This window comes from Tamandua tetradactyla, chromosome 25 (assembly GCF_023851605.1).
Source record: "Tamandua tetradactyla isolate mTamTet1 chromosome 25, mTamTet1.pri, whole genome shotgun sequence".
NCBI classification, from domain to species: domain Eukaryota; kingdom Metazoa; phylum Chordata; class Mammalia; order Pilosa; family Myrmecophagidae; genus Tamandua; species Tamandua tetradactyla.
Window position 1 is genome coordinate 40,230,391 of NC_135351.1, and position 22,873 is coordinate 40,253,263.

At 35.8% G+C, this 22,873-nt stretch overlaps 1 long non-coding RNA gene across 2 annotated transcripts in view; it reads right to left on the bottom strand.

Moving 5' to 3' along the window:
* Positions 1–14,247: 14,247 nt before the first annotated feature.
* The window catches only part of LOC143669181 (uncharacterized), an 86,022-nt gene continuing 77,396 nt past the window's right edge, over positions 14,248–22,873 (bottom strand). For both annotated transcript variants that reach the window (XR_013168767.1, XR_013168768.1), the window contains exons 4-5: positions 22,621–22,811; positions 14,248–14,487 (exon numbers count right to left, since the gene is read on the bottom strand). This is a non-coding gene — a long non-coding RNA (uncharacterized LOC143669181). The remainder of the gene's footprint in view (positions 14,488–22,620; positions 22,812–22,873) is intronic.

Genomic DNA, 22,873 nt, shown 5'->3' on the forward strand with positions numbered 1-22,873 from the left:
GTGGGACATGACCCCAGGGATGAACTTGGCCCTGGCGTCATGGAAGAAAGAAAGACTTCTTGACCAAAGGGGGGAAGATAAATGAAACAAAATAAAGTTTCAGTGTCTGATAGATTTCAAATAAAATTGAAACATCTTTCTGGAGGTTATTCTTATGCAGTATATAGATATCCCTTTTCAGTTTTGGGTATATTGGAGTAGCTAGAGGGAAATACCCGAAACTGCTGAACTGTAATCTAATAACCTTGGTTCATGAAGATGATTGAATAACTACAGAGTTTTTAAGGTGTGAATGTGTAAGTGTGAAAACCATGTGACTAGCACTCCCTTTATCCAATGTGTGGATAAATGAGTTAAAAAAAAAAGATAAAAAAAATCTGCAATCAATAGAAGGCGGTGAGGGTTATGGGGTATTTTGGATGTTTTTTAAACTTTTATTTTTATTTTTTCAATTTTAGAATAATGAAATGTTCAAAAATCTATTGTAGTGATGAATGTACTGCCTTACGATGACACTGTGAACCAATGATTATATATTTTGGTAATTCTATCTAAATAAAAAATCATTGAGAAAAAAAACCCAAACATTGTATTTGAAGATCTTGCCAGAGCAATGAAGCAAAAAAAAAAAGTGTTATCCAAATTGAAAAGGAAGAAGAAAAGCATTTTCTATTTCTCTATTTGCAGGTGATAAGGTGTATATTCAGAAAAATCCTGAAAAATCTACCAAAAAAACTCCTAGAGCTAATAAATGAATTCAGCAAACTGGCAGAGTAAAATATCAACACCTGAACATCAGTAGTGTTTCTATATAGAAGCAATGAACAAACAGGAGAAATCAAGGAAAAAACCCCATTCATAATAGCAACTAAAAGAATCAAATATCTAGTAATGAATCTAGTGAAGGATATAAAGGACCTGTAAACAGAAAACTAAAAAACTTTTCCAAAAGAAATAAAAAGTTAACGGAAAGACATTTAGCATTTGAGGATTGGAAAACTAAATATTATTAAAATGTCAATCCTATTAAAATGTCAATCCTATCAAAAGCAATTTATATATTCAAGGCAATCCCAATTAAAATTCTAACATACTTGTTTGCAGAAGTGGAAAAGCCTGCCATAAAATTTATATAAAAGATAAGGGGCCCCAAATAGCCAAAGCCATCCTGAAGAAATGAATGAAGTTAGAAGACTCAAACTTCCCAACCTTAAACCTTACTATGAATCCATAGTAATCAAATCAGCATGTTATTGGCACAAGGACAGTCATATAAACCAATAGAAAAGAACTGAGAGCTCCTAAATGAAACCTTACCTTAATGGCCAACTGACCTTTTTTTTTTTTACATGGGCAGGCACTAGGAATCGAACCCGGGTCCTTTGGTATGGCAGGCAAGCATTCTTGCCTGCTGAGCCACCGTGGCCCGCCCTCAACTGACTTTTGACATGGTGTCAAAGACCACTCAGTTGGGAATTAACAGTCTCTTCACAAGTGGTGCTGGGAAAACCGGATCTCCATTTACAAAAATCCCCTACCTCACACCTTATACAAAAATCAACTCCCGAAATGTATCAAATACCTAAATATAAGAGTCAGAATTATCAATGTCCTAGAATAAAACACAAGGTAGCATTTTCTGGATTTGGTGATAGACAATGGTTTCATAGACTTCACACTAAAAGCACAAGCAAAAAAGAAAAAAATAAATGAGACCTCATCAAAACGTAAAACTTTCGCATCTCACAGGACCTTATCATGGAAGTGAAACAACAATTTACACAATGGGGAAATCATTTGGGAAACATGTATTGTTTAAACACAAGATTTAATATTCATAATATATGAAGAAATTCTTGAACTTAACAACAAAAAGACAAGCAACACAATTAAAAAATAGTCAACAAATATATCTTTCCAAAAGATAAACAAATGGCTAGAAGGCACATGAAAAGATGTTCAGCATCATTAGCCATTGTGGAAATGTAAATCAAAACCACAATGGGATACCATTTCACACTCATTAGAATAGGTGTTGTTAAACATTGGAAAATTACAAGTGTTTGAGAGGATGCAGAGAAATAGAAGCACCCATTCTTTGCTGGAAAACAGTTTGGCTGTTTCTCAGAAAAAAAAATATGGAGCTACCATTTGACCTGACATTTCCACTACTAGGTTTAAATGCAAAAGAATTGAAAGCAGGAACTCGAAAGGATATTTGCACTACAATGTTCATAGTGGCATTATTCACATTTGCCAAAAGATGGAAGCAGCCCAAGTGCCCAGCAGTTGATGTGTGGATATCACAATGTGCATATGCATACAATGGAATATTACTCAACCTTTAAAGGAATGATGTTCTGAGATATGTGACAATATGGAGGAACCTTGAAGATATCAGTTTGAGTGAAATAAACCAGACACAAAAGGACAAACATTGTGTGATCTCAATGATATGAAATAATTAGTGTAGACAAACTCATAGAGTTGGAAACTGGAATATAGTTTACTGGAGGACGTGATGGTAATAGGGAAGGGGATGTTGAGGCTTAAAATGTATAGGGTTTCTGTTTGAAATGATGGATGGTGGTTATGGTAGTACAACTTTGTAAATGTAATTAACAACACTGAAATAGTACACCTGAATGTGGTTAAAAAGGGAAGTATTAAGTTCTATATATAACAGAAAAATTTTTTTAAATCCATGGAACTGCACCACACGCACAGAGAATCCTATGTTAAATCATGGTCTATAGTCCATAATACAGTTATAAAAATATGCTTTCATCAATTTTAACAAGTGCTTCACATTCACGCGAGGTGTTAATAATAGGGTGGTATATGGGAATCCTGTGTTTTATGCATGACCGGTCGTTCTGTAAACTTACAACATCTCTAATAAAGAAAATATCTGAACATCTAAATGCATCTTTTCTTTTCACTCCTACTATTCATCTATTATGGCATGATTTTTAACAATAAGCTCTAGTTATATATAGATGTAAAATTTACTGAAAAAGCAAAAGTTAGATAAAAGTTTTGCAATGATTTTTTGAGTCACATTATTGCACTGACAATAGAAGAGAGTTGTGTCCTATCACTCTTTTTTAAAAATCATAAAATATTCAGAATTATAAATGAAGAACCCACAACCTTCTTTATCTGAGTTAAATGTAGTGTATGGTGGATCCCCTGTGACTTAGTAATTCATGTGAACTCACTAAGGATCTAGATTTTTCCTCTTATTTCTCAGAACAAAATTCCAGATGCTTGTTCATCCCTAGAGGAGGCATTTCTAGTAAGAATCTGTCCCTTTAGCATCCTTTGCCCTCAGAGCCATAATAGCAAAAGCAGTCCCAACATTTCTAGTACTAGCAGTGGAGTGCAGAAAGGTCAAGTTATAGGTATTTTCTTATCAAATCTGGACATTCTCAATTTAAAAGACAGAATTATAAAGACTGTTAGTTTACAAGCTCCCAGAATGCCATATACCAGAACTCGAACAGCTTTTACAAAAGGGAATTTAATAAGTTACAAGTTTACCATTCTAAGGAGTGAAAATGTTCAGATTAAGTCACCAACAAGAGGTTACTTTCACTCAAGAAAGGCAGAAGGAACTAGAACATCTCTGTCAGTTGGGTAGCCACGTGGCTGCCATTTTCTGGTCCCTTGTTCCTAGGCCCTGTTGCTCTCAGCCTCTCTTACTGGGGAGTTTCTTCATTTTGCTTCTGGGGCTGGCCTTCACCTCTTGGCTTCCCTTGGCTCTCTCCAGGCTCTAGCTTGTTTAACATCTCATGGTGGCATCTGTTGGGCTTCAAGCATCTCCAAACATCCGTGTCTCTGTTCTCCAAGAGTTGGCATCTGTGTCAGCTCTGCTCTGAAGTTTCTTTCAACTCTCTCATTCCTGGTTCTTTTCCAAATGTTTCCTTTTTTAAAGGATTTCAATAAACTAATCAATACTCACTTGGAATGGGTGGAGTTACATCTCCATCTAATCAAAAGGTCACACCCACAAGTGGGCATGCCACATCTTCATGGAGATATTCTAATAAAAAATTCCAATCTACAGTGCTGGATTAGGATTTAAAGAGACAGCTGCCTCCACAAGTTTGGATCAGGATTAAACCATGGCTTTTCTGGGGTACAAAATACTTTCAAACAGGCACAGAAAGTATAGAGAAAAAGATTTCTAAAGGATAAAAAGCAATATGCTGGTCTTTCAGCTGAATTTGGCTTTTGGAAATCAATTATTATGACCAGTGACCATTGTGCCCACATCCAAGGCACTTCTTTGGACTACAGTTTAATTTTTCTTGAGCTTTGTAATTACTGTTTTTCTGCTTAAAATGATTAAATTAGACCTAAACTCTTACCATTTTGTAAGATATATAAAATCTACAAAGCTCTGTGCAATGGATGTTTGAATGGCATTTGATTAATATAGACAACAGTGATTTATACGTACTGTGAGACAGACAAATAGTGAGCCACTGGTGTGATGTTGAGCTATCTAGGGTGCCAGCTCTTCGTTTCATGGCTTTGATATATAATCACCTATTTGCTCAATTTCAAAAGCACTGCAAACCCAGGCATTCATTGATAACAGCAGTAACCACATTTATCAATTGGTCTCTAAAAGCAGTTTGCACTGAGGAAGGATATTAGAGTTAAAGTGGCATCCACAAATAGAGGGACAGGGATAGTGCATGTTGAAAAGTCTGAGAAACACAAGGCTCACTTATTCTCTCAAATATTACCCCCTCCTGGGAGAAGGTCACGTGAGATTATTTCATTGTGGCCCCAAAACCAGAAAGGTGGGACTAGGCCAGCATGGTGTTAGCAGGACCCATTTGACCTTGGGGTAACATGACCTTGTAAGGACTTTCAAGGATGGACTTTAGCTGTTTCCCTCCCTTTGGTAATATGTTCACAGAGGAAAAGAGAAATTACAGAAAGGCCCATTAAAGGTTTTTGCCTAATTATACTAAAGCTTCATGATCATTGACACTTCTGCTGGGCTTATTCGTTCATGACCTGGTAGAGGGGCAGGCAAGTGAATAGGTATTTTGTTTGCTTCATTTTTTAACTGTCATGAAGGATTTTTAAATAGCATTATGAAGGCACAAAATAGGAATGTGGTAAATTTCTGAGCAGAGTGGAATTTTTTAGGGAAGACTTCATGTAGAAATGACATATTGGGAACCACACCCCTTCATACCTGCATTTATAGATAGAGTTGGGCCAAAATGGAACCAATATGAGAGTAAAGTTATTAATCAGAGGGGAGCTGAAGTATTTACTACATGATAGAATAGTGACGACCTCATTAAGAATTAGTTATAACCAGAAAATCTCTTTATACTAAACATACATATGTATGTATACACACAGTTTTATCATCTCTCTATATCTAGCTAAATGTATATCTAACTACAGAATATTCATATATACCTAGATGTGCTGAAGTATCTATAGATCTAGATCTAGATGTAAATCTCATGCTGGCTCTCATTGGCTTCCTCCTTTTCCTATAGGTGCTCCATCTGGATGGAAATAAATGCACCTTTCATTTCCTGTTGTCCATCATTGTCCATGCAAGTTGCTGCAATTTATCCCTTCATGTCTAGAATTTCCAAGTTACTTTTTCATGTGTACAAGCCTTGATATACCCAACAGGAAGGTAAAATTCTTGGAGAAGACTTGCACTTGTCATATGCTTCCCTTAATCCACCTGGGTGCTTGCCCAATGAGAAGCACGTGGTCTGCACCCTCCAGGAATAGCTTATGAATGGACTGAGCTCACAGGGGACTCTTAGGTGGATGGCCAACTGTTACATTCCACTCACCTACCTATTTCTCAGGGTAACTTCCTTCCTAATTGATACCCTGTATCTGCTGCAGTTTTGAGTATGTCCTCACTAAATAATCTGAGCCTCTATAAAGTTGGCTTAGAAAACCTAAATTACTAAATTCAGGGATATTTCTATTTGAATAGGAACATCTGTTTAAGGTGAAGATCCAGGAACATAAATTTTTAACAGTGGGATTTTTCAAACCATGCTATTAGCCAGTGGGAGTTTATTGGTGATGCTTCCACCACATAGCTATGTAACCTTGTTATTTATAATACATGGGTTCAATAGTTTTCTTTCCTTCTCTTTGGTAACACCTTCATTGTCACCATCTTACCAAAGAAGTGATTTTTTCCCCCAATTTCTCATGTTAGACAACTGATGTTATGTGTCATAAATAGACAGTCATTATCTATGATACCTATAATTTGGAAGAAAATCCAGTATTGTTATTCCACTAAAACTTGCAATTTAGCAAAATGGCATATTAAATAACAAATGTTCTCTTTGTACTGCAATGCCTTTCCTGTATATTTGTCTTAGCAATGGTTTACCAAGGTTTTATATCTCTTTGGTTTTAACAGTTAATATAAATGCATCTATATTCTTTAACCTAGCATAAAAGTAACTCTTAAAATGTTTGGGTCACATTTCTTATTTGAGTAGCAGAATCGTTTCAGATTTTAATTTCTATTTATTTACTTTTATGAGTTTTCCATATGATTGACAATGAAAAGTTAACATTTTATATGAAAGTTATATAATTAAAAATAATTAAATTCATTAAAATTATTTACTTTAAACATAGATCAGAGGTTGCAAGGGGAAATGGGAAGTGAGGAAGGGAGAGTTTCTGTTTGGTAGGTATAGAGCATTTATAGATAAAAATTTATATATATATATATATATAGAGAGAGAGAGAGAAGGAGAGAGTTAGATTATTTTACACTTACTAAATGTTATGCACTTACTTGAACTACCAGGGAAAATCATAGTGAGTTTAGGAAATTATTATTTTTTTTAATTTTAGTATATTGTTGCTTCAGAGAGAATGGTACATTTGTGAAATAGCTTATCAATTATTGGCACCAAAAAAAATTTCATACCAGGTTGTTTATTTTATATAAAAGTGATACATTTACATTATTCAAAATCATCCGAAGCTACTGATGCTTTCCTTAGACAACTTTTTAAAAATATGAAAATACTAAAAAAAAAAGTTTTTGGAATGTACCAATACATTTTACCTTACTCAGTGGAAAAAAAAAAAAAGCAACAACTCACAAACGCTGGGAACAGAAACCTGAGTTTGAGTCCCTGACCAGTCACTTACTGATTCTGTAAACTTGGGAAATTCACTTAATATCTCCATCTCTTCACACTATCTATAGCCTCACAAGGCTGTTGTCGACAGATGCCACAGTGAGCCCAATGTTGTGAATTATAAATCTCGGGTCCCACTGGCTCATCTAAATTCACCCTAGTGTCCATGGATACCAGTATCCCTGGACTTTTGATGTTGGCTGGTTTTGAGTATTTGGAGAGAACAACCTTGCCATGAAATCTGGTATTTTTAGATGATCACTGTGGACAGAGGTGCTGATAAATCCCCAGTAGTTTCATGGGGTATGACTGCAGCACATGGCCAAAAGAGTAGAAAAAGAAGAAGGATGCAGTGGGTTTACAGTGGAAACTGATGTTGAAAGACTGCCAGGTAGGCTTTTCTGAGCCATACTAGGTTATGGGAGAGTGTATTACATAGCCCAATTTAGGCATGTTCTTAATCATAATTTGCAACCCTGTGGGTGTGAAACTATTATAAATAAGACTACTTGAAGATGCAACTTTTAGTTAATGTGTGGCCACCTGCATGAGGATGGCTCTGAATCCAGACTACTGGAGAGCTTGAAAACAAGAAGAGATTCTGAATGTGAGACAACCAGAGACCTGAAGTCAAGGGAACCAGAAAGAGAAGGGAGAGGGCATTTCTACGGGATGTAGTCAGGGATGAAAACCAAGGACCCAAGGGACTGCCAGCAGCCAGCACCAGGATGTTACAGATGTTTCAGGATGGTGGAGATGTTGGGGAGAAATCATCACCTTGCTGATACCTCGATTTTGGACTTTTCCTAGCCTCATAACCATAAGTTGAAGAATTCTGATTGTTTAAGACAAATCACTGTGTGTGGTTTGTCATAGCAGCTCAGGCAAATTGAGACAGTGGGCAATGCCTACTTTGGGGCTCTCTGTGAGGGAAGACGGTATTGTTCAGGGCATGCATTTCCCTACATGTTTTTGAATGAGATTACATTAATTTACTTGAACTTAAAATTTTATTCACTATTCAATTTGAAGTCAGAAGATCCTGGCATCTAACCATGTCTCAGGTAAAAAACAGTATCTGTTATATATAATCCTTTCCCCTCAAGATGGATCTTCTATATAGTAAATTGTGTAAGCAACTAGAACAAAAGCTGCCCCACTCCATATGAGAAAGGAGAGAGAAAGAGTCTGAGAACCCTCTAGGGTGGGGAAAAGGTTGAGGAGAACACGATGCTTGTTGGTTTTTTGGTTGAAAGCAGACAAGGAGGGAAGACAAAGGGGGAAACCTCAGGCAGCTGAAGAGGAAAGGGATGGAGCAGTGGAGAACTGAAATTTAAAAATGAAGGCTGGATGTTCTCTGATAGACACCCTCTCTCCTCTTCACGATGCGATCGTTAGTGGAATATCCATTTCCTGTTTTAAGTTTTCACGTTCACTAAAGTATCCCATTCTTGTTTTTTTTTTTTCAATCTTTATGTAAAAGCATTGACTTGTGGTGAGCTTGAAAGCATTTTACCCTATGGATTATTCATTTAATAAAATTAAGTGTGGGGAAAGAGAAGAACTTGGTCTTAGACACACGATGTCTTTGACTCATACTGCAGAAAATAGGATCACATCTTGAAAAGTTGGAAATAATAAAATTTAACAGCATGATCCCAAAACTTTATTTCAAAGCATCTGTCAGTAAGAGAAAAGGAGTAAATTGCAATATGGAGATTTGTTTGATCTGCCTTTGGAGACAAAATTAGAGCCACTTAATAGGAATGAAAAGGTTCAGAAACTGTCAAATTAAAACTCTGAGGAAGGCTCCAAGAGGAATGAAACACTTCTTCTATTTTAGGACTTAGAAGTAGAAATGCCATTTTAAAGTTATGTTTCTATTGAGTGACATCAGATTAAGTTTTGTTTGGGTTTTGACAGGCATGATGGCTTTAGTTTTGTTTCGCCAAATAAAATTAAAGAATGGACATGGGATTTTCTTAAGAGTGACTGTGCACAATATCATATTTCAGATTCTAACTAACCTTCTCTGGAGATTAGAGAATGTAAGAAATATCGATAGTCTGTGGAAGGTGGGATTAAATTCTTTCATCTGTTTTTCTTTAGTATTTTTCCTTTCTTTGTTTCCATACTTACTTTGCATTTAATCAGTTTTCAAGAACTTACACTTTTACTCAGTTGAAGATTATGCTGTAACAAGGCAATGTATACACATACTCAGTGCTGGGAATTATTTTTCCATAGATGAAAAAAGCAGAAATTAAGTATTTAGCCTTTTGCAAATGTTTTGTTCCTTTTGCACATAGTGGTTATGTATCCATTAATGTGGAAAATGAATAGGGTGTTTGAATGCTTCGTGCCTCATTCTTTTTTGTAAATATGTATTACTGAAGTTAAAAATAAATTCTAAATTCCCAAACTGATTAGTGGAATTTCAGGACATACTGTTCACTCATATTTTCTTTACATGGCTTGCCATTAATCTTTATTAAAACTGATGACTACATGATCAAAATTAGACATACAAAGAATACCATTTCTGGATTTTGTCTTACTTATGGATAAATCACTTGTATTCAAAGATAAGTCTTTTATTTCATAAACAGTAAAGGGTTCAGTAATACATAGCCATCTGGATATATTTTTTAAAGCTTTAATTTAACATTGAAATCCAGGGTATTAGGTTTTGTGCAAAATGAGGTTTTAATAATTTTAGCTAGTGTCTGTTGAATGTACTTAGTACTCTGCACTTAGTAGTTTCCATTCAGTACTGTGAATTCAGTAGTCCGTTCAAAGGATTCTGCTGAATACTCAGTAAATATTATCTCTTTACTTTTAACAACGACCAAATGGTGTAAGCTTTATTATTATTGTTCTTCAATAGATAAATAAAATGCAGTTTAGATAGATTTAGTACCTTTCAAAATCCACTCAAGTCAGATGACCAGACCACTAAGTGATCAACTTGTGTTTGAATCCAGGAAGCCTGCTTATGATCCTTGAGTTCCAAACCACAATTCATGCTGTTACTTTCTTCAACTCTTTTAAGGTTGATCATGATAAACACATAAATAAATAGAGGTATTCAACATTCAAACTATAGATGCTAAGAGATGGGAGGATTATGGTATGTAAGTGCAAAAACAATAAAAAAGGCAAAATATTTGACTTTGGATTACTACATTATTATTACCTTTCTTTAGTTTTAGCTTTATTTTTTGAGTTTTTGACCAATAAGAAAAATAACTCAAATTCCCTTAGCAGTCACATGTAAGTGTAAACATTCTGGGAATATGCTGAGGAATGGAAGAGATCGGAGAGTGGTGCTTCTGAAACTAACAGTGTTCTAACAGCAGGGAAGCAAACCACAAATGATTTGCTATTGATATTAAAGTGCTGAAGTTTGGTAAATGATTTAGTTTTTACAAATTAGATTGGGTCCAAGGTTACTGGTATAAAAACATCAGTTTTACTTGTGATTCAATAAGCCATTTTTATGTTGGAAGGATCTGTGTTTTAAGAACTGCACATAAACCTTGTGATACCACTGGGAGTGTGTCTTTAATAGGCTTTGGGGCAGAAAACAAATTAGAAGTGCTGTTCTCAGTCTTTATTGCCTTGTCACACTACTGGTTCACTTGACAAGCCATAAAATGGGATAGGGAATATTTGGGACTAAATAATACAGTATGATGCTGTAATAATACAGTACAATACTATGTTTATATTGTATGATACAATGCTTGAAGAACGAAATCTCCTTATACCAATTTTCTAGAAAGCTTTTTTACAACTATAAAAAAAGAGACAAATTCAGAAAGAAGTCCGCATGTGGCCTAAAGATAGTATCCCTGATATCAGATCCTCTGAGTAAATTTAGAGGACAGGTTTGATGGAGGCAAGTGTTTTATGCTCAGCAGTGCCTACAGCAATAGCCCACTCCTTTCACGTGTTGGTTCGTTTCTGTTAGCATTTTAATTACAGCACAGATTCGTCAATAATTCCTCAAGGTGGGAGAGATAATGGACTCTAGGTGTTCTGGGGTAGATAGAAAGAAATTTCCTATCCATGGTATAGTCCGTCATTAAATTCCCTTTTAAAAATCTCCATAACCTGTTTGACCCTTTTCTTGTGCCACCAACCACAATTTTTGAGGCCACCCATCATTTGTGAACTGGTTTCATCTGTTCTTTGGAGTATAGGTTCTGTAAGGACAGGGCTTTGCATTACTATTTGTATTGCCTCATAGTGCCTTTGAGAACGCTTTCAATAGAATTGGCACACATTTGCATTTGGGGGGTGAATGATTCTTTCATATTAATATAAATCTCCATGACAATTATTAAAGCCTGAGGAAATTTAGTCCAGCTGAGTTCTCTAAATGTTTCTAACAAATAACCAGTTTCCAAGAATATTTTCATTTGTTTGTTTTGTTAATTTAATAGAGTGTCTTTCTTAACATGGTTAAAATAATGCCTTGTATAAAATGCACACTTGAAATAATTAACATTTTATTAATTTTCAAATCAAATGTTTCAAAATAGAGATTAGACATAATTTGAAATACCATATGAAGGTTATAGTGAGAGAAAACATAATTATATTTTTAGGACCAATTTGACTTTATTTGAATGCAAAATTCAGGAATATTCATAAAACCCTACCTAGCCACTATCTTCTGCTGTTTCTGTCATATTTTTTACTTGAATTTATTGTAGCCAACCAAACATGTTTTATTAGATTACAAGAGTAGCTTGAAGAAAATACAATTTAGACTGGAAATAGGACAACTGATTTTTAATTAACTGGGTGTGTGATTTGGGGGCAGTTTAATATCTATGGGGCCCATCAAGTTTCTAATATGGGTGGATGTTGGTATTTGAGGATGAAGAACAATTTGTGATGCTGGTCCTACTTTTATTCTGATTAATAAAAGAGAACAACAAATTACAGCAAAAATGCAGAAAACAATGTGAATGTTTCACAAATAAATTAATTTTAATTTTCAATAGAAGTGATATAGTTTTTAAGATGTTTTATTCTAAAAAATAATGTGAAATTGTTCTTTTGAACTTAACTGGAATCATACATACACAGCACTGATCATGGAGGAATTTTTTATGCATCCAGATTCCTCCATAAAGGCTTCTTTAGGATCTCCTCTGGGGGAAAAGAGATTTTTCTTGAAAGTTCTTATCTACACATATACCTTGCTTAATGGAAGAGGCATCCTTGAGCGAGAATTTCTGTATTATGAATGTTCAGCAAACAACATTCTCCTTAATTTCCATCCATAATAAAATTTTGTATCCCCAGAAATAGGTTGATATATTGTCTTTCAAGAAAACTTGCTGAAATAATTAAATATCTGCATGTGAAAATTGAACTTCTATTTATACATTGTACCATTACAAAATTAATTAAAAATTCAGCATGAATATAAATGTGAAACTTAAAATTATAAAATGTCTAGAAGTGAAAATGTGAACTCAGATTTGGTAAAGGTTTCTTAGGTATCGTACCAAAAGCATGATCCATGAAAGAACAAATTGCTAAAATGAACTTCATTAAAATTGAAGGCTTCTGCTCTTTGAAAGACACTATTAAGGGAATAAAGAGAGAAATCATAGAATGGGGGAAAGATATAAAAATATAAATGTGATAAAGGACTTGTACAAAGAAGTATCAAACTCAGTAAGAAAATAAGCAACTCACTAAAAATGAGCAAAACTGATGGTAACCCCATAGATGAAAATGCACTGGACACGAATAGTCATTAGAAGATGGAAATTAAACCTATAAAGGGATATAACCACATACCTATCCTAATGATTAGAAGTGTTTGCTAGCATGCAAAGGAAATGGAACTCTCACACATTCCTGGTGAGAATGAAATGATACTGGTACAACCATAAGAAAACAGTTTGGAAGTTTCTCATAAAGTTAAATGCAAACCTATCATATGATCCAGCCATGCCTGCCCTCTCAGTGTTTGCTCAAGAGAAAGTCTATGTCCCCGTGAATTTTGTACACAAAAGCTCATGGCAGCTTTATTTGCTCTAGTTCAAATCTGGAAGCAACCCAAATGTTCATCAGTAGGTGAATGGTTGATCCAATTGTGGTATACCTTCACAACAGAACACTACTCAACAATTAAAATGAAAGAACTACTGGCACACACTGCAAGGGTGATGAATCTCAAAATAATAATGCTGAGTGAAAGTATTCAGGTGAAAACAGTTACGTACTGGATGGTTCCATTTACATAAAATCTGCTGTTTACCTCACTGATTTTTTTTAAACAATTGCAGATTTTACATATAAAATGTGCATTTGTTTCTTTATAAATCTACCTGGTCATTTTAGATAGTCTTTAGAAGAGAATAGTAAACCAGAAGTTAAACTGAATGTATTTCTCAGAAATGAAGACAGAGTGATAAAGAGATGGAAATATGAAAAAGAGGTTAAGAAACATGAAGGGTAGATTTTTAAAGTTTGCCATGTATCTAATCAGAATACCAAAAGAAGAAAAAAAAATTGGGGAGGATGGAGAAGGGGCAATATGCAAAGTGATAATTGGGGGAAATATTATATAATATATATTATATAACAAGCAGAATTTCAGACCACATATGAAGCTTATGGTGTGTAACAAGCACACCATGAGCCACATGTAGATATGTGGAAGCAAAATTGCAAAATCCTAAGTAGGAAGAGGTCATACAGAAAAAGAAAAGGAGCAAATTATATACAACAGAAAGAACAATTTGTATGACAGCTGACTTTTCTCTAGCCATAAGCCAAGCTGGTAATAAATCTGAAGTGTCGAGGAAAAAAAAAAAAAGTATCAGCCTAGTGTTGTATCCCCCCCACCTGCCTTTCTAAAATCAGGACAAGATGCCACCATTTTCAGATAGCATAAATTATGGGATTTGACCACAAAGACATCTTGCTAAAAGAGCCTAGCTAAGAAAGAAAAATACCCTATAAGGATGAAAAGAAGGGGCAAACATGTAAAAGAAATCTATACAGACCTTGTGTGAAATTGTAGCTATATCTGGTTATATGGAGTCATATTACAGGCTGTAAAAACAAGGCAGCAGGAGCAGGGCCAGTCGGATTCCAGGAGTTCACTGGGGTTTGATGCCTCTTCCAAGGAGAAGGACCTCAGGGTATGGCCACATGGTGTGTACGCCCTCCTTTCTGTGAATCCTGCCTTGGACAAATTTGCTGCGGATTGGAGTGGTGCATGTGCATCCATTTGATCCTGGACAAGTCATTGAAGCTTTTGGTACTTCAGATACTTCCTCTGTAAAATGGGGATAATAGTAGAGTGACTATCACATGGGTTGTTGTAAGGATAAATCAGTCGGTATAGGTAAAGAGTGTACGACAATGCCCCAGGCATAGTCTGAATGTGAAAGTGGACAGCTGTCATTCTTCCTGGCACTTCTACTGCTGTTGCTTATTTTATATATTAAAAAAAAAAAGTTTCCTAGGAAACTAACTGGATGCCAGAAAACAGACTTCAAAAAATGCAAGAAAGGAAATTCACAAATCAATCAGACATGTAGGTTCAGAAATTTTAAGTAATAAACTGAAATTTTAAATGTTGGCAAATCAAATCTACTAAAGTATAAAACATGCTCAATTTATTTCCTGACCAAGCAGAATTTATCACATTAATGCAAGGGTGACTTAGGATTAAACAACCTGTTAATGCAGCTTATCATTTTCCTTATGAAGATTCAAAGAAAAAAAAGCAATCAATGCAAAAAATATACACAAAAAGCTTATTTGAGATAAACACTAATTCATGCAAAATGACATTTAGAAAAACATAGGAGAAGGCAAGAATTTCCTAAACCCACTGAAAGCTTTCAAATAAAAATATCTAGCAAGTCATCATAAATAGGGATGGGCCGTTGGAAGCAATCTAATGCCAGAACTCAGACAAAGATGTCTCGTATCACAGCCTCTATTTGACATGGTAGAGAAGGATCCAACAATTAAAGGAAAAAAAGATAAAGAATGACAAAAGTGTGATAAGTGGCACTGCTACAACGAACAACTCTATGGGGCCCACTGCATGCTTCTGGAATGTGCAATAAAACAGTTCTGATTTTAAGAGTGGGAGGAAAATGGTGAAAGTGCCTTATTCACAGATTTGATTGTCTCTGTAAAGATTGAAGCTATGCGAACAGATTGCTAGAATAATAGATTTTAGCCAAATGAACAAAAATCAATATGACCGGCAATAATAATTTGACAATGTAAATCACTATAATAATAAAAATAGCATTACTCGAAATTATATATTTTTCAGACTATCTCTAAAAAAAAAGATGTAAAACCATGTGGAGGGATAAAATTATGAAACTAAATTAAAGGATGCTTATTAAATTGATGTATATATTTAATGCAATTATTTTTAAAATTTCTAAGAGCTCTTTGTCTAAATATAGTCACAAATTGATCCAAAAATTCGTATGAAACAACAAATAATTGAGAATTTTAAAATAATTTTGAAGAGGAAGAATAGAGGATGTTTATACTACCAGACAGCCAAAGTGGTGGTGAAGTTTAATAGTATTCATTCACAGACACACACATGTAAACATACATGTAGACAAACATGCATGCACATGTATGTATCTAATCTATACAACATATGCACTTATTTACATACATCGCATACTCACATATGTACCTGTATACATGTGTTAGATATTGCTATATACTTTGTGTGTGTAAATATACGTATGCATATGTAAATATATAAAGAAAGGAGAGAACAAAGGTACAGAATATTGAGCTTTGAAATGCAAAATCACAGTCTAGATAGACCGAAGATTTAATTGTGAAAATCATAACTGAAAACTTTAGGATTCTGTATAATTTAATAACCCTGAATTTTGAGTAGGGAAGGATTTTATAAGTGACAAAAAGGATAATCCATAAAGTGTTATTTATGAGGAAGAAATTCATACGTTTTACTGCTTTTAATTTAATTTGTTTAGTGCTAGAAAAGACACCACAAACAAACTTAAAATAGACACAAAGAGATTTTCAGTTCATCTACCCTCAAAGGATTTGAAACAAAATAAAGATCGTTACTAATCAATGAGTGAAAACAGCAATCTACTAATAACATGGGCAGCTATATGAATAGACAATTTACCAAAAAGGGTGCAATGACAGAGGATAACATAAATACAAGATGTTCATTAATAACCAAGGAAATGCAGACACTGGCAGTTTTAGTAGATGCCTGCAAAGTTTTGGTTATTCCTTCCTTCCCGATGTTGGGCGACCTGGAATTGCCAGTAAAACAGAGAGAGCCTCTGTTCTGTTTGTTCAGCCCCAGGGCCCACTGACCACCGGACCACCCGCCTCCCTCCACCTTCTCTCGGAGCCTCAAGCTCTAGCCCTGCCTTTCCCAGGCAGCCGAGGGGGAGGGAACCCACGGGTAGGGGTTCAGGTCTTCCAGCCTGCCAGTCTCAGCCAGTCGCCCGAGGCCAGGGGCATTCCACAGAGGCCCTCCACCGAACCTGCCCCTATGGCCCTGAATTCCTAATCCAAAACAGTAGCAACATAATTCGGCCGTTCTTTTACCCCTCTAAGTTTGGGGGTAGCTTGCTACACAGCACTACGCAATGCAAACACAGTTTGAAATAGTTAGATACTATTTGGCAACCTGTATATTACTCCCAACCCAAAATCTTTCAATGTCACCAAAAAATGCCAATTAATGTAGAACTCTTCTATTCTGCTGGTGGAAATGTAAATTTCTGTGTTCACGCTGGAGAACACTTTGGTAGTCTTTAACAAATTTAAGACAGCATTTGGCAAATGATTCAACAACATTATTCCTAGGATTGCATTTGTGCAGAAAAAGGGAGGAGAAGATTATGCATGCAGCATAGATTTTAGCAGTGAAAACCTGGAAGCAATTGAAATACCAGTCAATAGGGGAAATGGATAGATAATTTTTGCTCTCTTTCTATAGTAAACATATGTTCGGCAAACATTAGGCACACAATAAATATTTCTTGAGTAAGTGAATGAATTCAAGCCACATTATTCATCCATTAAAATGAATAAACAGTCTTTATGTATCAACAGAGATGATTCTTGAAAGGCAAGTGTCATCATATTATAGATATCATGATACCATTTAGGAAAAAATGAAAACATAAAATAACGCTCCACTATTTTCAGAGTTATGTGCTATGCATCATAAACATATTGAAGCATGGTAGAAAAGCATTCATACCAACTTCAGAATAATCACTGCCTTTCATCAATGACAGAAGTGATGGAAACAAGGAGTGTATTTTTTTAAAGTACAAGTCCTGAAACTTTTATTTTTATTTTATAAAAATAGAAGTCCTAAAACAAATATTGCAAAATATTGAAATTTGGATGGGAGGGTTGTAAGGTGCATGGATATTGTGTTGGGTTTTTTTTTTTTTCATCTTATTTTATATTTTTGAATTATATCAAAACATTTCAACCCTTTAAATTACAAAACTGCAGTAGGATCAGTGCTAAAATAGAGGTGTATGGCAAGGTGTGGCACAGTGAGAGAGAGATTGTGTGCAATTCAACAGCCATGTAAAGCCCATTCACCATGTATACAACTTGATCAGGTTTGCATTTTAGAGAGATCACTCTGGCAAGACAGTTTGCAAGAGTCTGGGAAAATTTAAAAGTTAACAGGCAATCACAGGTACTCGAAGCAGATGGAGGTGGAAAGAAAGGGACCTGATTAAAGGGATATTTAGGATGTAGAATTGGCAAGATGTGGTCACCCAGTGCATGTGCTAAGGTAAGGGCAGACCTGGAAGACCTTCCGGCTCTCTGCTTCTTCATGGCTAGGCAGGATGCGGAAAGATCGCTTTGAAGTAGGAGACAGCAAGCCCAGAGTTTAGACCTGACAAGTCCGGGATATCATTGGGATAGTTGCATAGTAAGGAGGCTACGAGAACACGGTATGTTTTGATTGAACTTCCTGCAGGAGCTCTAGCAAAGAAGGAGCAGCCTGTGGAATGTGGCTAGACGAGGCAGAGGGTACAAGAAAATCAAAGTGACCATGAGTGAGGGGAATCAGAGGAAGGCAAATTTGGGATGCTGCTGTCCAGGACAATCCGGAATGGTGATGGGTTAAAAGGTGAATGTAAAGCCCATTCATCATTAAAGTCACGCTGTGCTCTTTGCATAGACAGCCTCACAATTTAATCCAAGTCCTGTACTCACTGAGGGCCTGATGCATGCCACGCTCTGTGCTAGGAGCTGCGGTGGGAGCCAAGGCACAGACAGGTTCCATGACTCCTTTTTCAAGATGTGTCAGATGCTCCTTAGCACTAGCCATGCCCCAGCTTGCTGTCACCTCTAGGCCTGTGTGTACACCATTTGTCCTGTCTGGACACTCTTTATTTCCCTTGCCTTGGCCTCCTCACCCAGACCTCAGAGGGGATGTCTCTTTCAAAGACCCATTGCCCTCCCTCCCAGATGGGGTGCAGTACTGGAATAAGAAGGACTGTATCTCTGTGGCTGATACAACCCCTGTGCCCAATACAGTGCCTAATAATAGGCATTTAATGAATATTTGCTAACTATTAAGTGCTGTGGAAAGCACAGGATCTGCATGCAGGGGTCTTACTGTCGACCATATATAGGGTGTTTTGCTAAGAATCACACCCTGTGATTTTATGCTGTGTCTCTCTCTTGTTAATTATAAATTACTCAAGGTCACGGATGGTATCTTTTCCTGTTTTGGCATTGGCACCTCAACTTCCATAGTGTTCAAATAATGTTTCTAGCATTCACTTGAACAATATATTAGGCTATGAATAAGATTAGCTGATTTGTACCCTGTGCCCATATTAACTGTTCCACTGCAAATCTAATGATTTGTTGATTTAACCAAGGCCTGATATCCCCATTAGGTCCTATTAGCACCTCAATGTGAGCTTTGTAAACCTGGCAGAAGCTGATGAGTATCAACTACTAGAAATTTGTCAGAGTCTTTACAAAAAATTGAAATAGAGGAGCAGAACACTTCCAAGTAATGTTTTTTCTGAGTACGATTATTTAGAGGGTAGATGTTGTCAACATGATTTCTCAAATTCTGATGGTTAAAAAATAGACCTTAAATTTAGTGTTTTCCTAAATTTAGAATTATTTTAAGTGCATTTTAGTTAAATGAAAAAGACTTACATTTATTTAACCATATGGAACTTGAATTTTAAAACCTCTCAACATTTAATTCTAAATATGAGTTTGTTGTCAGAATTGGGAAGGTTTAGTTTGTTGATTTACATTATATTTCCAACGTACGCCTCTGTGCTTGAGAGATGGGAGAAATTAGAGGAGAGAGAAATAGAGTAGTTGACCGATGACCTTTTAAGTGGATCAAAACAACAGTCTATTTATATCCACTGGGAAATGCTCATCCCTTTGGAGGCATCTCATGGCCTCTTTCCTCTATGTGACCATTTTAGGTGTTACGTTTTAATCCCGATCTAAATAAAGAAAGTAAATACTGCTCAGGATCAAATTCCCAGTCTAGTTAAATGAGAAATCCATTAGGTTGGAAAATCTGTTGAAGTTGTATTGCTGTAGCCATTGATTTCTCTTTCCTGGTATCAGCTTGCAGTATGCATGGAGAACATCCTCTCATCCATTTACTAAGCTAGCATTGCCAACATGGGGTGATTAGCTGGACCCACAGATCATCTTCATGTAAACCCTTTACTTTGATGGCAACAACCTCACTGTGATGCCAAGGGTGTCCTAAGGACACCTGAGTGCTCACTGTTCTCTCTAACAGAACTCCCGAAATCATAGACTATAAAACCAAAATGAACTGTGGTTGACATTAGTAAGCCTGCTACGATTTCATTGTTCCATTCCATTACTATCTGAGCCACTCAATATCTATACTGGGAAAATTCAAATCACATAAACAAAAGGCAAGCAGTGTTTCTTTCTTAATTCACTCACAAGGTCCATCTTAGATTCCACCATAGAGGAAAAAACAAATACATCTTACTTTTCATGTGGAATCATTGAAAAGGGAAAAGTATAGGGCAGCCTGTCAGCCAAGCTTTACTTTGCTGGTCTGATTTATTTAAGGACTCAGACCCAATGAACTGAAGAGATCTTTCCTTGCGAGGCTCGTCAAGATCAAGTAGATTTGTTAAGGTATGGTCTTTTCATACATTGGCTCACATTGATCTTAGATAAGAGTTTTAATTTTAAAGAAACAGTGAAGAATGAAGTAAAATATGAGTATGGTGGCAATATGCCTATCTTTCCAACCAGGGAACTTCAGGAAATGTAAAGAACTGCTCTTAAAAATTGTGTGAGTGATATGTCCTCTCACTCTTATTGGCAGATAAGCTCACTGCTCTTCCTACTACGTGAGACATGACTTATAGGGGGGAATGTCTTCCTGGCAATATGGGACATGACTCCCAGGGATGAGCCTGGTCTTGGCATTGTGGGAATAAGAGAACCTTGATCAAAAGGGAGGAAAGAAATGAAACAAAATAAGGTATCAGATATTTCAAATAGAGTTGAGAGGTCATCCTGGAGATTATTCCTATGCAATATATAGATATCTCTGTTTAGTTTCTAGCATATTAGAATAGCTAGGAGGAAGCACCTGAAACTGTTGAACTGTAATCCAATAGCCTTGATTCTTGAAGATGATTGCATAACTACATGGCTTTTATGGTATGACCATGTGATTGTGAAAACCTTCTGACTGACACTACCTTTATCTAATGTATGGGCAAATGAATAAGAAAGTGAAGGCCAAAAAAACCCACAAATAAATAATAGAGGGGATAAGGAATATAGATTTTTTTGAAGTTTTATTTTTATTGCTTTTGGAGTAATGACAATGTTCTAAAGTTGATTGTGACACATTCACAACTATATGATGTTACTGTGAGCCATCAATTCTATACTTTGGAACATTATATAGTATGTGACTATATATCAATAAAATTGCATTAAAAAAAAAACAAATGCGGGAGTAATTTTGACACAGAGACCATTGAAAATGGCAATTCATTTCTACCCTCAACATCAAACCCAGCTTTCTTCTGAATAGCGTCATTGCTTTTGCTGACCCACTTTTAAAAATAAATATTTTAACATTAATCACACAAAATCATTGTGTGAGTGCAAAGAAGCATAAACTGGGATCATCTCTGACAAACCCCAATTATGGGGGTGAGGGGCAGAGCAAGTAAAGGTGAAATGCTAACAGTATCTATTAAGACTGAGTGACTGGGGCTTAGTTTGGAAACAGTGATATTCATTTGACAAATCTGGTCGAATAAATATGAAGCCAACCTCCGATATTAATGTGGAAGGTGAATAATTTGATTGGAATTATTAAGACCATTAAAACTGATTGCTTTAAGATTTGTTGTTATTCTGTTAGATTAAAAGATAAATCAATGTCAGCTTTTTTTTGCCAGGACCCTCCCAACTAAATCAATCAATGACTAACTTAGTGTGTGCGTTCTGTTTCCAGTCATTTTGGTTTCATTCTAACAGGCTAGTTTTTCCCCTTGAAGGAACTATTACTTGTATGTATGCAGAATGTGAATCAATATCTTTTCTTCCATTATAGCTGCTGGAAATTTTTCATTAAAAAATATGCAGTTTCTTTGCTTGATGGGATTGAGACATTGCACATCTTTAAGCCATTTAGATAAAAATGCATGCATGATTTATAAAACAAGCAAACAAAGCATGACCTTTCCTGAACTGATTAGCAGTGCTGTTCTTCAGAAAGGCAGTTGACTATAGATTCACTCACACTGAATGATTTTATAAGTGCATACGGGGTACAACACAAATGTCTATCATGAAAAAGTAATGGATTTGAAATAAAATTCGAACCAAACACCAGCAGTCTACCATCATAAGAAAGAAAACTCAATTCACTTTCCATGAGCCTGCGAGCCCTGTTTCACACTTCATAGGTGTAACTTAAGAATGCCATGCCAGAAATTATTTTAGTTTTAGTTTTGATCCCTAAAATATCCTTCATTTTCAATCCTAAAATATTTCTATGCATCAACTGATGCTTGCTTTAAGCGCAATAGAACCTGATGCACTTGAAAACAATAACAACTAGGCATTGATAGGCAGATTTCGTTTGTTTTTTTTTCCTGACAGCTTTTGTTCCCTTCTCTGTGATCCAGGGTATTGCATGAACGGAAGAAGAGTGTGATGTTCAGCCATCTGGAAATTGATTCTAACTACTCAGATGGGCCACTTTTTCAGTTACCAGAGGCATTGTCAAACAGTATAAAAGTACAGTTCTTTTTATTTCCGCCTTGCAATGTCAGACTCTCAAATTAAGATAGGCTTAGAACGATTGAGCTATCACACATTTAAAAATAAAAATGCATACCGCAGTTCACTTCCCAGTAAAAAAAAGCCTTCCATGCGGATGATGAGCTCACGAACCCGAAAATAACCGTCCTTTATCGTTGATTTGAGGCAGCTTGCTGTTGTTTACTTTAAGATCTCTGAAGACAGGCACTGTTTTTGTACATCTCTGTCACCTGAGGGCATGCATTGACCAGAATTTTGGGACTGTTTCTAAATAGAATGAAAATATGGAAAGCCGAAGTTTTAATAATATCCTCAATTTAATAGAGCAT